The sequence below is a fragment of the Pristiophorus japonicus genome, unplaced genomic scaffold (assembly GCF_044704955.1).
Source record: "Pristiophorus japonicus isolate sPriJap1 unplaced genomic scaffold, sPriJap1.hap1 HAP1_SCAFFOLD_244, whole genome shotgun sequence".
NCBI classification, from domain to species: Eukaryota; Metazoa; Chordata; class Chondrichthyes; family Pristiophoridae; genus Pristiophorus; species Pristiophorus japonicus.
This window is the reverse complement of record NW_027252166.1, coordinates 265453-278561: the sequence shown is the minus strand read 5'-3', so window position 1 is coordinate 278561 and position 13109 is coordinate 265453. Positions and strand designations below refer to the sequence as shown.

The window sequence follows — 13109 nt, the reverse complement described above, 5'->3', positions numbered from 1 at the left end:
TTACGAGCAGTCCATAATTATCTCAAATGGTAATCGATCAACAGGTTCACTGACCCGGGAGTTTGAAAAGCCATTGAATGTTTCTGAGTCCGTTAATGTTCCCAATCTTTTGCTAAATGAATTTATCTGTAGTCACGTGCAGAACATTATTACCCGTTTCCCACAGGATTAAAAGAACCACACCGAGGTAGAGGATGATTATCCGAGAATGACAGAGTACTGAAGGAGACTTTTCGGCCCATCATGATTGAGCCGGCTTTGTGAAAATGCTATCCAATCGGACCCACTTTCCACATAGCCCTGCAATTGGTTCCCAGCAAATGTTACCCAATTCACGTTTGATGGCAAGCATTTCAAGAAAATGACATAATTCGCTACAATGTACATTAATTGAAGGAATAACAACACCAAACTAAAAATGTTCAAACCGTGGTTAACAAAAGAAATGAAAGATATAATTAGATTCAAGGAAGAGATTTATAATATTGCCAAAAGTAGTAGTAAGCCTGAGCATAAGGGAGTTTTGAGAATTTAAAAAGCTGCGTGCTGTCAATCCCGGATCACGCTGTGTCTGTTTAAAAGGGATCTACTGTCAGTCCTGAACCTTTCTTTGTCTGTGTAAATGGGACGTGCCATCAGTCCTGGATCATTCTGTGTGTGTGTAAAAGGGACGTGCTCTTAGTCCGGGATCATTCTGTGCCTGTGTCAAAGGGATATTCTCTTAGTCCAGGATCATTCTGTGTGTGTGTAACAGGGATATACTCTTTGGACTGGGTCATGCTGTGTTTGTAAAAGGGATATTCTCTCAGTCCAGGATCATTCTGTGTCTGTGTAAAAGGGACGTGCTCTCAGTCCTGGTTCATTCTGTGTTTGTGTAAAAGGGATGTGCACTTAGTCCCGGATCAATCTGTGTGTGTGTAAAAGGAATGTGCTATCTGACCTGGACCATTATGTGTTTTTGTCTGTTTCAAAGGAGCGTGATTACAGTTCTGATTACCGAATATTTAAGATGATGTGATCGAAAGCGCATTTGGATTATCTGCGTGTGTGCGGACACACTTTGCAATTCTTCTGTTCTGTAATTCAATATATGTTTATCTTTACGTGAAACACTATTTATCATAATAGTGGCCCTGAAAAAGTTCACAATTCTCTTCACACAAATGCATATCATTACTTCATTGCATTTCATTGTATGGAAGGAGGCCATTCCGGCCCATCGTGTCCACATTTGCCGAACAGGAGCTTTCCAGCCTCATCCCAATGTCCAGCTCTTGTTCCCTACTCTTGAAGGTAACGGCACTTTAAGTGCAAATCCAGGTACTTTTTGAAACCTGGGCAGGGTATCTGCCTCGACCATCCTATCAGCGGTGTGTTACAGATCCCTCTGGGTGAAAGATTTTCTGCACAAATCACCTCTAAACCTCCGACCAATTACAATAAATCTTTGCCTCATCTTTGTTGACCGCACTGCTAATGGAAATAGGTCCGAACTAACACCTCTGTCTCGGCCCCTAATAATTGTATTTCCATGATTACCGTCTCCCCTCAGCCTCCTCTGTTCCAAAGAAAACAAACTCACCCTGTCTAATCTTTCCTCATAGTTCAAATTCTCAGGTCCAGGCAACATTCTCGTAAATCTCCTTTGTATCCTCTCCAATGCAATTACAAATTTCGTGTAATGTGCTGACACAGTACTCTACCTCTAGCCTAACTAGTGTCGTATAGAGATGAGGCATAACCCCCCTGCTCTTAAATAATGTGCATCGGCTGATAAAAGCAAGTATTCCATATGTCTTATCAAGCACATTATCAACCTGGCCTGCAACGTTCGGGGAGCTGTGGACCTCAACTCCAAGGTCCATTTGTTCCGCTGCATTTCTTAGTGTCCTACAATTTATTGTGTATTCCCTTGCCGTATTTTCTCTTGAAGTATATATTACTAATTTGAGACATGTCATGAGCTGAATGTAGCAAGCTAGGTAAAAAAGTTAAATTAGAAATAAATTTTCAGTTGATTGACAAAGAGCCACATGCATCAAATATTTAACAAAATACCGACGAGGATGGGACTGGAGCCCCGCGTGCAGAACACAATGGAGTCATAGTCCCTCGCGTTATCAAGTCGGCCACCGAGTGCCGCAACACGATCAGCCAACTCGTTTACTGATTTTTGCATCAGAACAGAACTCCCTTGCTAAAACAAGCCTTCGCCGCTTGTCCTGCCCGTGCACACGAATCGACAATGTTCAAAAAATCTACAATCAGCTTCTGTAAGCAAAGGGCCTTCCGTTACTTCAGGTGAGGGAATGTCAGAAATGGTCGGTTTTGAGACAGATTCAGAACGGAGAAAGACATGTTTCGCCCGGTGAGTTACATGACCATGACAGGACTTCTTTACTATTGAAGTAAATCACCTTATTCATTCGGCCTCGCGCCAGTGCTATCACCAGAAAAACTGTTGCGGGGAGAATTATGAGCAAAATAAAGGAGGGTTATTGATTATGGAAGGCAGAAAAGGTGGGAGAAGAGGTTGGTTTGAAGGAGTAAATAAGTTCAACTGCTAAAAACGTAATATCTGTTTCATTAAGTAAGGATAAATGTTTCGCTGTGTTCTATCAGCAGGTATCGGAGTGAACAAAAGATATAAAGCGAGATGTGTCGTGAATCGGATACAAACCGAGGTTGCTGCGGCCACAATACAGCATACTAATCACTTTTCCATCACGGCGCCACACACCAGCTGCCACAGCTTTCTTCTGACTGCAGCAAAGTTACAAACGGCGGTGGTCAGGAAATATGTAGTTTTTGTGATTAAGCCAAATTCAACACCGCCAGAAATTATAGCAGCGTTGATATGCGACCAAGGCCCCGCACCATCTCGGGCCTTACTCCAGAATGGGAACAAGTGCAACCCCAGTTTCGTTTAAAATGATTGCAGCAATATCACATGGCAAGAAACTCACCCTTTGTGAACCATGAAGACAGTAATTGCCAGCTCCGCTGTGAGGCAAACCGAGAATCTTTGTTTACTCGTCAGTCGGTTTGACTAGTTAAACCACGGAGTGAAACCACGCCTTTGAACTATCGCCTCCACTCACACATATCTATCAGCTACCTCTCACTTCCATTTGGAGTTTAAGTCCCTTTTTTATTTAAGCTTCTGCCTTATCTATTCTCCATGTGTGCCAATGCTGCCTGTATATCTCGCTGCATTTATCTCGATGACAATCTGTGCATTGATTCTGAATGGATACCTCTGTTTGCCTCTAACATGAAATAAATGAAGGACTCAGACAATTCCTCCTCTGACACTAGGGACCTAAAAAGCCAAAATTTATAACAAGATACTGTTTATTGTGATCCAGAAAATACAATATTCCATCTGGAACGAGTTAGATTAAATTCTGTGCGAACGAGATTATGACACACCATTATAGCAACCATTTTAAACAAACAGAGAATGAACCCGGACAGACGGCTCATCCCCTTAAGAGGGGAAACAGAATGAATAAAAAACAGATAATTACGTAAAACTCTGCAGATTGTGCAGATTTTGTGGATGAAAAACTCGGTTTCACGTTCTGTCGGATAACCATTCCGATATTTTAGGAAAAATTTACAGATTACAGATTTATTCAACAAAATTAGCACCTGTAAAAAATACGCAGCGAGAAAGGACAAAAGTGAACGTCTTTGATACAGTGGAATGCAGTATCGATTAAATAATGAATGGCGTAATGGGGAATTGGCAAAGTGTGTGGGAATCGTCTAATAAGGTAACAAACGATGGTCTAGAGGAGGTGTTAGTGGGAACACCAGAACCATTACCAGACAATGCGTATGATACAATACGTTGAACCTAATGTTAAGGCCAGAAGACTATAACATGCCGAAAATATTGGGTGTCAACGTCTTTTAATTAGACCACGCAACATGGCCAGCCCGGATTGATTTTCTGTCCGGTTTGTATTCGGCAGTCAAGATACTAATTCAAAAGACAGCTTCTCACATCTTTTTAGCTCGAGAGAAAGAGGATGCACTCATATTCAGAGCAGAGTTGGACATTGACGCTAAATGTATGCTTATTCCAATTGAGGTGAGCTCATGCGTCCAGACAGGAAGATATACTGATCAAGTATTGGCCGGAACCAAACACGGGTTTAGGTTATCCAACGAGACACAGAGTCGAGTACCTTTGAGATACTTTAACTTTACTCAGTTGGGTGAGTTTCACTTTGCTCTGGGATTTGGACGCTTTGGGAATATCGGCGCAAAATCACACGTTTTAACTTGAAATATTTATGTTTACTCACGTCGACCGGCTGTGAGAAGTGGAATATTGAATAATAAATGGCAGGGCTGTTCCGGGATTTGGACCCAGGTCCTCTCACATTTCAAATGTGGTTAACCCAAAGCGAGATTCATAACCCTAGACCAAAGAGCCGCCGACAGAATAGAGGGGATCTCTCAGATTCTGACGGTATTGAGAAAAGATATTAGGCCCATCGTGCTTGTGCTCTCGCTCAGAGACCCTATCTAACTCGTCTCTCTCGCCACAATTCTACAAGTATGATCCGTTTGACGAATATATTATTAATTTGAGACATGACATGACTTGAGCAAAGTGCAGCATTGTCAGTGAAAGGGGAATTTGGCAATGAGGTGAAATGTGATTGACAAAACGACCTCGGTGGGCAAAGCTGTAACACAATAACGACGAGGATGGGTTTCGAACCCATGTGTGCAAAGCACAATGGGTTAGCAATCGATCGACTTAACGTCTTGGCCACCTTGTCACTTTTTCAGAGCACTGTCAATCATTCAATCTCCTATGTTTTGTATCCAAAGAGAAATAATGTGCAAGAAAGTCCACTTTGCAGCTGCTCTGCCTCTGCAACCAGATCGACAATGATGAAAAGGTGCCATTAGATTCTTAAAGCAAATAGCCTTCCTTTACTTCATGTGAGTGACTGGAAGAGATGGTTGGTTTTTCGGCAGAATCACAACAAAGAATATAATATTTCAAGCAGCGAACAAATTGACCGCAGTCGGACTTGAACCTGTTATCATTCTGTTAACGTCGAGGTTGTAATCGAAGTCAGACGCCTCATCCATTAGGGCGCATGGGCTTCACCATCAGCGCAACATTTGGTATTGTGTATATTGGGAGAGTTGAGCCCTGATTCAAATGTACTGACTTCCACGAGACACATGCTGAAGTCAAGGTCAATCAGGACCTGCACCTTTAATTCACAGCTCTCCACTGCTACACTTGCCTGAGACCTGCCTTGATACACCTCAGTGGGAAAGGTATGGAGTGTCTCCTGCAAGTGCACCGCTTGTGGTAAGGTATGCTTATTGTTTCAGGTCATATCCAGTTACAGTCATGTATAGCATGGTAAGATACAGTTATATACAGTAATGTGAGATACATGACGTCTACCTTCCCCAAGTTCTTATTGCCTTTATAGATTCAGTCTCGGAGGTGGTCTGCGCTCTCGCGTGGAGCGTCTTAGTTGTGGTTCCGTTGTTTGCTTGGTGCCTGTGTTTCGTTCGGTGTGATTGCTGGTATCTCGCCTGGGCTGTCGGTTTCGTTCGGTGTGATTGCTGGTATCTCGCCTGGGCTGTCTGTTTCGTTCGGTGTGATTGCTGGTATCTCGCCTGGGCTGTCTGTTTCATTTGGTGTGATTGCTGGTATCTCACCTGGGCTGTCTGTTTCGTTCGGTGTGATTGCTGGTGTCTCGCCTGCGCTGACTGTTGAGACTGCCCTTTCCTCAGATTGTTCCACCTATCTGTCCACCAGATGTGGTGTGAATTTCACATTGTCGTCTGCCTTTGGTTCTTCAGTGTAATCAGTGAATCTACTTTTTACTTGGTCGACATGCCTCCGGCAGGTTAGGCCATTGTCCATTTGTATAACGAGTAAACTGTTTACCTCTTTGTCTTTTACTGTCCCTGCAAACCTTTTGGGACCCCAGCAATAGTTTAGCACAAGCACTTTGTCCCCGATCTCATTCCACCTCCCCTTTGAATTTCGGCCATGGTACTCAGTTAGCTTTCGACGCTTAGCGTCATCAATTTCATGCATGTCTGGGAGGATTAACGAGAGCCTGGTCTTTAAGGTTCGTTTCATCAATAGTTGCGCGGGGGAAACCCCAGTCAACGAATGTGGACGAGATCTGTATGCCAGCAGCAGTCACGACAGGCGCCTCTGCAGCAAGGGACCTTGGATTCTGAACATGCCTTGTTTAATGACCTGCACTGCTCGCTCCACCTGGCCATTGGAGGCCGGGTTGAAAGGTGCTGTTTTAAAGTGATTGATGTCGTGGTCAACTATAAAATCGTGAAATTCTGCGCTGGTGAAACACGGACCATTATCACTGAACAATATGTCAGGAATGCCGTACATTGCAAACATGGTTCTAAGGTTCTCCAAGTGGTGGAGGTTGTGCTGGAGTTTAAAATGGTGCACTCGATCCATTTGGAAAATGCATCAATGACTACGAGGAACATTTTGCCCATGAATGGGCTTGCATAGTCGACATGCACCCACGACCACGGTTTGGTGGGCCAGCGCCAGGGTCTTAAAGGGCCTCCCTGGGGGCATTACTGAGTTGGGCACAAAAGGTGCACCGATGGACGGAGAGCTCCAAGTCCGCGTCAATGCCAGGCCACCAGACTTGAGATCTGGCTATGGCCTTCATAAGGACAATCCCCAGGTGCTCGCAATGGAGCTCCCGGAAAAATGGCTCCCTGCCTCGTAAGGGCATAACTACTTGGCTGCCCCACAGCAGGCAGTCTGCCTGTAGTGAGAGTTCATGCATGCACCTATGGAAGGGTTTGACCTCCTTGGGGCAGGCATCGCTGCCTCTGCCCAGTCACAAGTTAAAACGCATCTTTTAACTAGAGATACCGTGGGGTCGCTGGTGGTCCAGCCTCTGATTTGGCGAGCCGTCATGGGCGAACCTGTGGATTCAAAGGCATTGATTGCCATGACCATCTCACAGTCCTGTTCGTCGGACACTTCTGTGGTCGCCAGGGGTAGCCTGCTAAGCGCGTTGGCACAGTAGTCTCTGCCTGGTTTGTGACTTATCGTAAGCCACCAGCATGAGTGGCCACCGCTGAATGCGCGCTGAGGCGTTGTCGTTGATTGCCTTGCACTTGGGTAGGAGAGACGTGAGGGATTTGTGGTCAGTTTCTAACGCAAACTTGGCCCCGCAAAGGTATTGCTGCATCTTTTTGACACCATACACGGACACGAGTGCCTCCTTCTCAACCATTCCCGCGCTCTGCCCGCGAAAGTGACCTGGTGGCAAAAGCAACGGGCTGCAATTTACCTGCATCATTGACGTGCTGTAAAACGCAACTGAATCCATACGCTGACGCAGCACACATAAGCATTAACTGTTTACCTAGCTCAAAAAAGGCTAAAACACTCTTGGAACATAGGAGGTTGCGTGCCTTATTGAAGGTGCGTTCTTGGGCGTCCCCCTAAAACCAATCGCACCCATTTCTGAGTAGCACTTGGAGAGGCTCCAGCATCGTGCTCAAGTTCTGCATAAAGTTCCCAAAGTAATTGAGTAGCCCGAGAAACGCACACAGTTCTGAGACATTCCAGAGACTGGGTGCCAGGTGAATCGCTTTGGTTTTGGATTCGGTTGAGCGAATTCCATCGGCGGCAATCCATCTGCCAAAAAATTCAACCTCAGGCGCGAGAAACAGACACGTGGATTTCTTAACTCTTTGGCCTACCCGATCCAATCGACTGAGTATTTCCTCAAGATTGCGGAGATGAGAGTCGGTGTACCTGCCCATGATGAGTATGTCATCTTTAAACACAACAGTCCCCGGGATGAACTTGAGCAGACTCTCCATGTAGCGCTGGAATATAGCCGCCGCCGACCTGATGCCGAATGGGCATCGATTGTACCCAAAAAGGCCTCGATGTGTGTTGATGGTGGTGAGTAGCTTAGACTCTTCAGTCAGTTCTTGCGTCATATATGCAAATGTGCGTCAAGTTTCGAGAAAAGTTTACCTCCGGCGAACGTGGCAAATAGGTCCTCCGCTCTGGGCAGCAGGTATTGGTCCTGTCGGGAGACTCTGTTTATCGCAGACTTATAATCCCCACAGATTCACATGGATCCATCAGGCTTCTTGACGGGGATGATGGTGCTTGCCCAGTCGCTAAATTCCACGGGAGAAATTATGCCTTCCCGCAGAAGCCGGTCCAGTTCGTTTTCTCTCTATTCCCTCATCACATATAGATCCTCAGTTTGGTGTCGATCTTTGTGAGTTTTGGTCTGTTGCTTTTGTGCGGCCACAGTTGTTCAAATTGTTGAACGCTCATGAGTGATTGACTGGCCCCTGTGTCCAGTTCCATGTTGACGGGCATCCCGTTGAGTAGAACCCTCATCATAATTGGAGGCGTCTTGGTGTAAGAACAGTAGACATTGATCGTGTTAACCCGCTGGACCCCGGCGTCCCGTGCACTGTTCCAGCCAGGTACTGGTTAGCATTCCCAACCTACTGATTTGTATACCAGTCGAGCTGCTGTTTTTCTGCACATACGAGCCAGATGCAGTGTGTAGTTGCAGTTTTTGCAAACGGCATGCTGAAATCGACACACCCTGATAGAGTGCCTCCCCCCACATCTCCAACACAGACCGTTTCCATTATTTGCGAAGGATGAGCTGCGTCTGGCTGATCTCCCTTGAGCTTCTCTCGATCTGTTGTTGATTGCTCGCATTGGGGTTGATGAGGTCTGAACTACCGTTCATGTGGCCCTTGATTTTGATGGATTCTGGCGCCACTGTCTGCTGTTAAAGGCCTGCTCTCCGGCCTTTGTCTGGGTGTGGGGGTAGCGGTTTGTTTCTCAATGTGAATCCCTTGTTCCGATGCCTTGTTGGTTGTCATACCCGAAGTAGAGATCAGCCTCGTTTCTTCTTCGCCTGCCAAGAACATCTGTGTGACCAGTGCTGCTGCCTTTCAAGGTAAGTTCTTAGTCTCTATAAGCTTTCGGAATATGCCTGCGTGGCCTATTCCTTCAATAAAAAAGTCTCTCAATAATTCTCTCCTTAGTTCATCGGTGAAATCACATGAACTAGCCAGCCTCCGAAGTTCCGCATTGAAGTTGGGTATGCTTTGTTCCACACAGCGTCGGTAGTTGTAGAACCTGTGTCTGGCCATGTGTAGGCTGTTTGCTGGCTTCTGGTGGTCTCTCACGAGTGCGCTCAACTCCTCAAACGACTTGCTTGCTGGTTTCATGTAGCCAGCAGATCTTTCATTGAAGCGTATGTTTTCGATCCACAGCTGGTCAAGAGATGGGCTCTTGTCTTGTCTGCCTTTTTGTCGCCCAGCCAGTATTTCGTCACAAAGCTTTGCTGGAGCCTTTCTATAAAGTCATCCCAATTCTCTCCAGCATTGTAGTTCTCATCTGATCTATTGGTAGCCATTCTGTCGATTCTGTGATCCCATCCTCGTCGCCACTGTAAAGTCCTGAGTCTAATGTACTGACTTCCACAAGACACATGCTGAACTCAAGGTCACTCAGGACCTGCACCTTTAATTCACAGCTCTCCAGTGCTGCACTTGCCTGAGACCTCCCTTTATGTACCTCAGTGGGACAGGTATGGAGTGTATCCTGCAAGTGCACCCCTGGTGGTAAGGTATGCGTATTGTTACAGGTTATATCCAGTTAAATTAATGTATAGCATGGTAAGATACAGTTATATACAGTAATGTGAGATACATCACAGGAAGCAAACTCGGGTCAAATGCTATGCCAAGGAGTGGGTTTAGGAAAAGATGAGCATATTTCGAGTAAATGAACAAATGCACTGCGATCTGGGTGCGCAGCGAAGCAGCCAGTCCCAATGTAACTTGGAACACAACAGTTTAACAATTCGGTCTTTGCACCAGAAATCACACTCTAGCTTACACAAATCGTACTCCTTCTCAAACTATGCAGGATAATGCGGGATTACGAGAAAATCAGTTTTAAAGGGACAGTTATGAACCGTAACTGACAAGCATCCCATTTAAACAGGCGCAAAATGATCCGCGAATGCAAGCACATCCATTTTACACAGATGCAGAATGACCCTTGAAAGACATCAGTTCACTTTTAAAAGAATAAAGTGAGATTTATATCATCCCTGAAGGCGATTGTGCGGTGCGTGAGTGAGCGTGGGGGTCAGGCCCACGCGGGGCTGGGATAGTGATTGAAACCACATGTGATAGACAGGCAGGAAGGAGGGAGGGACGTAAAAGCACTAAAAGCCAATTAAGAAATATATATATATTTAATATTTTAAGAAAAGAAATACACTTAAATTTTATTTAAAAATAATTGAATTTGATTTGTTTGAAATAAATAAATAATTAATTCATTATCTGGATGTTTTTTGATTGAACGAAGGCTGTGCGACTGGAAAAATTCAATTGGAAATCACGGGGTGCAGTCAGTAAATACCAAAACACTGTAAGCCCATGGCGGAAGAAAAGCCGGACGGAAGATGTGGGCTACAAAGGCGCTCTTTTAAATTCACATGTGTCATTCTACTGCACCTGAGAGCAGCTGCTTGTGCTGTGAAAGAGGTCAAATGTAATAGAGCAGCAGAACAGAAAAAAACATATTTATCGTGAAAGTTAAAAAGTTTGGATTGTATATATTTATACATATATATATATATATATATATATACATGTAAACACAAAGCCAGTCAGTTAGTCATGTCTTGTCTTGTCTTGAATTGATTTGATTTGAATTTCAAAATACGGGTGGAGGATGTCATCATGTCACACAGCCCACTCGCAAGCCCTGGCTAAAATCGGTATATTTCTAACTTGTGTATTTTCCCTTCTTTCAGGGAATAGCAAAAGCCCACAGCAGATTCTTCTACTGTCAGAGAGTCCACGAACGAGTCTTCAATCAAATCAGTATGGCTTCAAGTTGCATGTAATGCATTTGTCTCACATGACATGAAATGCACAGTAAGATCGCACAGCACGCTTGCAAACACTCTGGCTTATACAAACAAACAAACAAACAAATTAAATTCTAGCACCGTTCAAAGGCAGTTTTTGAAATTTGAAATTTGAAATCCGGGGCAGTCAACACTTCCCTTTTTAATAGGCCCAGAATGATCCAACACTGAAAGCACACCATTTTAAACAGACAGAGATTGATCTCGGATAGGCAGCCCATCCTCTTAAAAGGGACATGGAAACACAATGAATAAAAACAGATGAATGTATAAAACTCAGCAGGTCGTGCAGATTCTGTAGATGAAGAACCCGGTTTCACGTTCTGTCAGATAATCATACCGATATTTTAGGAAAAAGTTAAATTTTACAATTTTTTTCAACAAAAATAGCGCCTGGCAAATATACGTAGCGAGAAAGGTCAAAAGGGAACGTCTGTGATACACTGGAACGCAGGAGTGATTAAGTAATTGATGGCACAATGGGAAACGGCAAAGTGTGTGGTATTCGGACAATAACGTAACAAAGGATGGTCCAGTGTTAGTGCGAATAGCAGAACCAATCTCAGGCAATGGGAACGATGCTTATGATCCGATACGTTGAACCTAATGGTGAGTGCAGAAGACTATAACATGACTAAAAGATATGCCTTCAACGCCTTTTAATCAGACCAGGCAGCTGGGCCACCCCTTATTCATTTCCTGTCCGTTTTGAATTCGGCAGCCAAGGGACTAATTCAAATCCGGCTTCTCACATCTTTTCAGCTCTAGAGAAACAGGACACACTCATATTCAGGTCAGAGTTGGAGATTGAAGCTGAATGTATGCTTATCCCAGTTCAGGTGAGGTTATGCGTTGAGACAGGAATATATACTGATCAAGTATTGGCCGGAACCAAACATGGGTTTCGGTTATCAAACGAGACACAGAGCCGAGTACCTCTCAGATACCTTAACTTTACTCAGTTGGGTGAGTTTCACTTTGCTATGGAATTTGGAAGCTGTGGGATCATTTGCGCAAAAACACATGTTTTAACGTGAAATATTTTTATTTTCTCTTACGTCGACCGGCTGGGAGAAGCAGAATTTTGAGTAAAAACTGGCGGGGGTCGTACGGGATTGTTCGCATTTTAAATGTGATCATCGCTAAGCGAGAATCGCACCCATAGACCATCGAGCCACCAACAGTGAAGAACGTAGCTCTCAGATTCTGACGGTAGTGAGAAAAGATATTCGGCGCATCGTGCGTGTGCTGTCCCTCCAGACTTCGCTGATTAGTATTCCTCTCCATACTCCTACAAATGTTATCCCTTTGACGAATATATTATTAATTTGAGGCATGACAGTCGCAAAGTGCAGCATTCTTGTTCGCAAAAGGGAAATATGGCGATGAGTATAAATGTGATTGACAAACGACCAGGGGGATCAAAACTGTAGCACAATAACGACGAAGATGGGATTTGAACCCATGTGTGCAGAGCACAATAGATTATTAGTCCATCGCCTTAACCACTCGGCCACCTCGTGTCTTATTTAGCGACAAGTCACCCATTCAACCTGCTGCTTTTTGTATCCAAAGAGAAATAATGTGCAAGAAAGTCCACTTCACAGCTTGTTCTGCCTGTGCAAACAGATCGAGAATGATGCAAATGTGCCATTAGATTCTTAAAGCAAACAGCTTTCCTTCACTTCAGGTGAGTGACTTTAAGAGATGGTTGGTTTTTCGGCAGCATCACAACAAAGAATATAAATTTTCATGTGGCGAACTAATTGACCACAGCAGGACTCGAACTTATAAGTTTCTGATAACGTCACGCTGGTAATCAAAGTCAGACACCTTATCCGTTAGGCCACGCGACCTCTGCATCAGCGCAACGTTTGTTGTTGTTTATATTGGGAGCAAATTCGGGGAAACTGCGATATGAAGGAGTGGATTTTGGAAAAGATGAGCATATTTCGACTAAAGTAACAAATGCACTGCGATCTGGGTGCGCATCGGCGCAGACATCCCCAATGTAACTTGGAACACAACAGTTTAACAATTCGGTCATTGCATTTGAAATCATACACCTTCTCAAACTGCACAGGATGATCTGGGATTAGGAGAAAATTCGTTTTAAATGGA

At 44.4% G+C, this 13109-nt stretch overlaps 1 non-coding gene across 1 annotated transcript; it reads right to left on the bottom strand.

Moving 5' to 3' along the window:
• Positions 1 to 12429: 12429 nt before the first annotated feature.
• Positions 12430 to 12513, bottom strand: trnai-aau (transfer RNA isoleucine (anticodon AAU)). Its single transcript has one exon. It is a non-coding gene; the product is annotated as a tRNA-Ile (tRNA).
• Between the last annotated feature and the right edge of the window lie 596 nt (positions 12514 to 13109).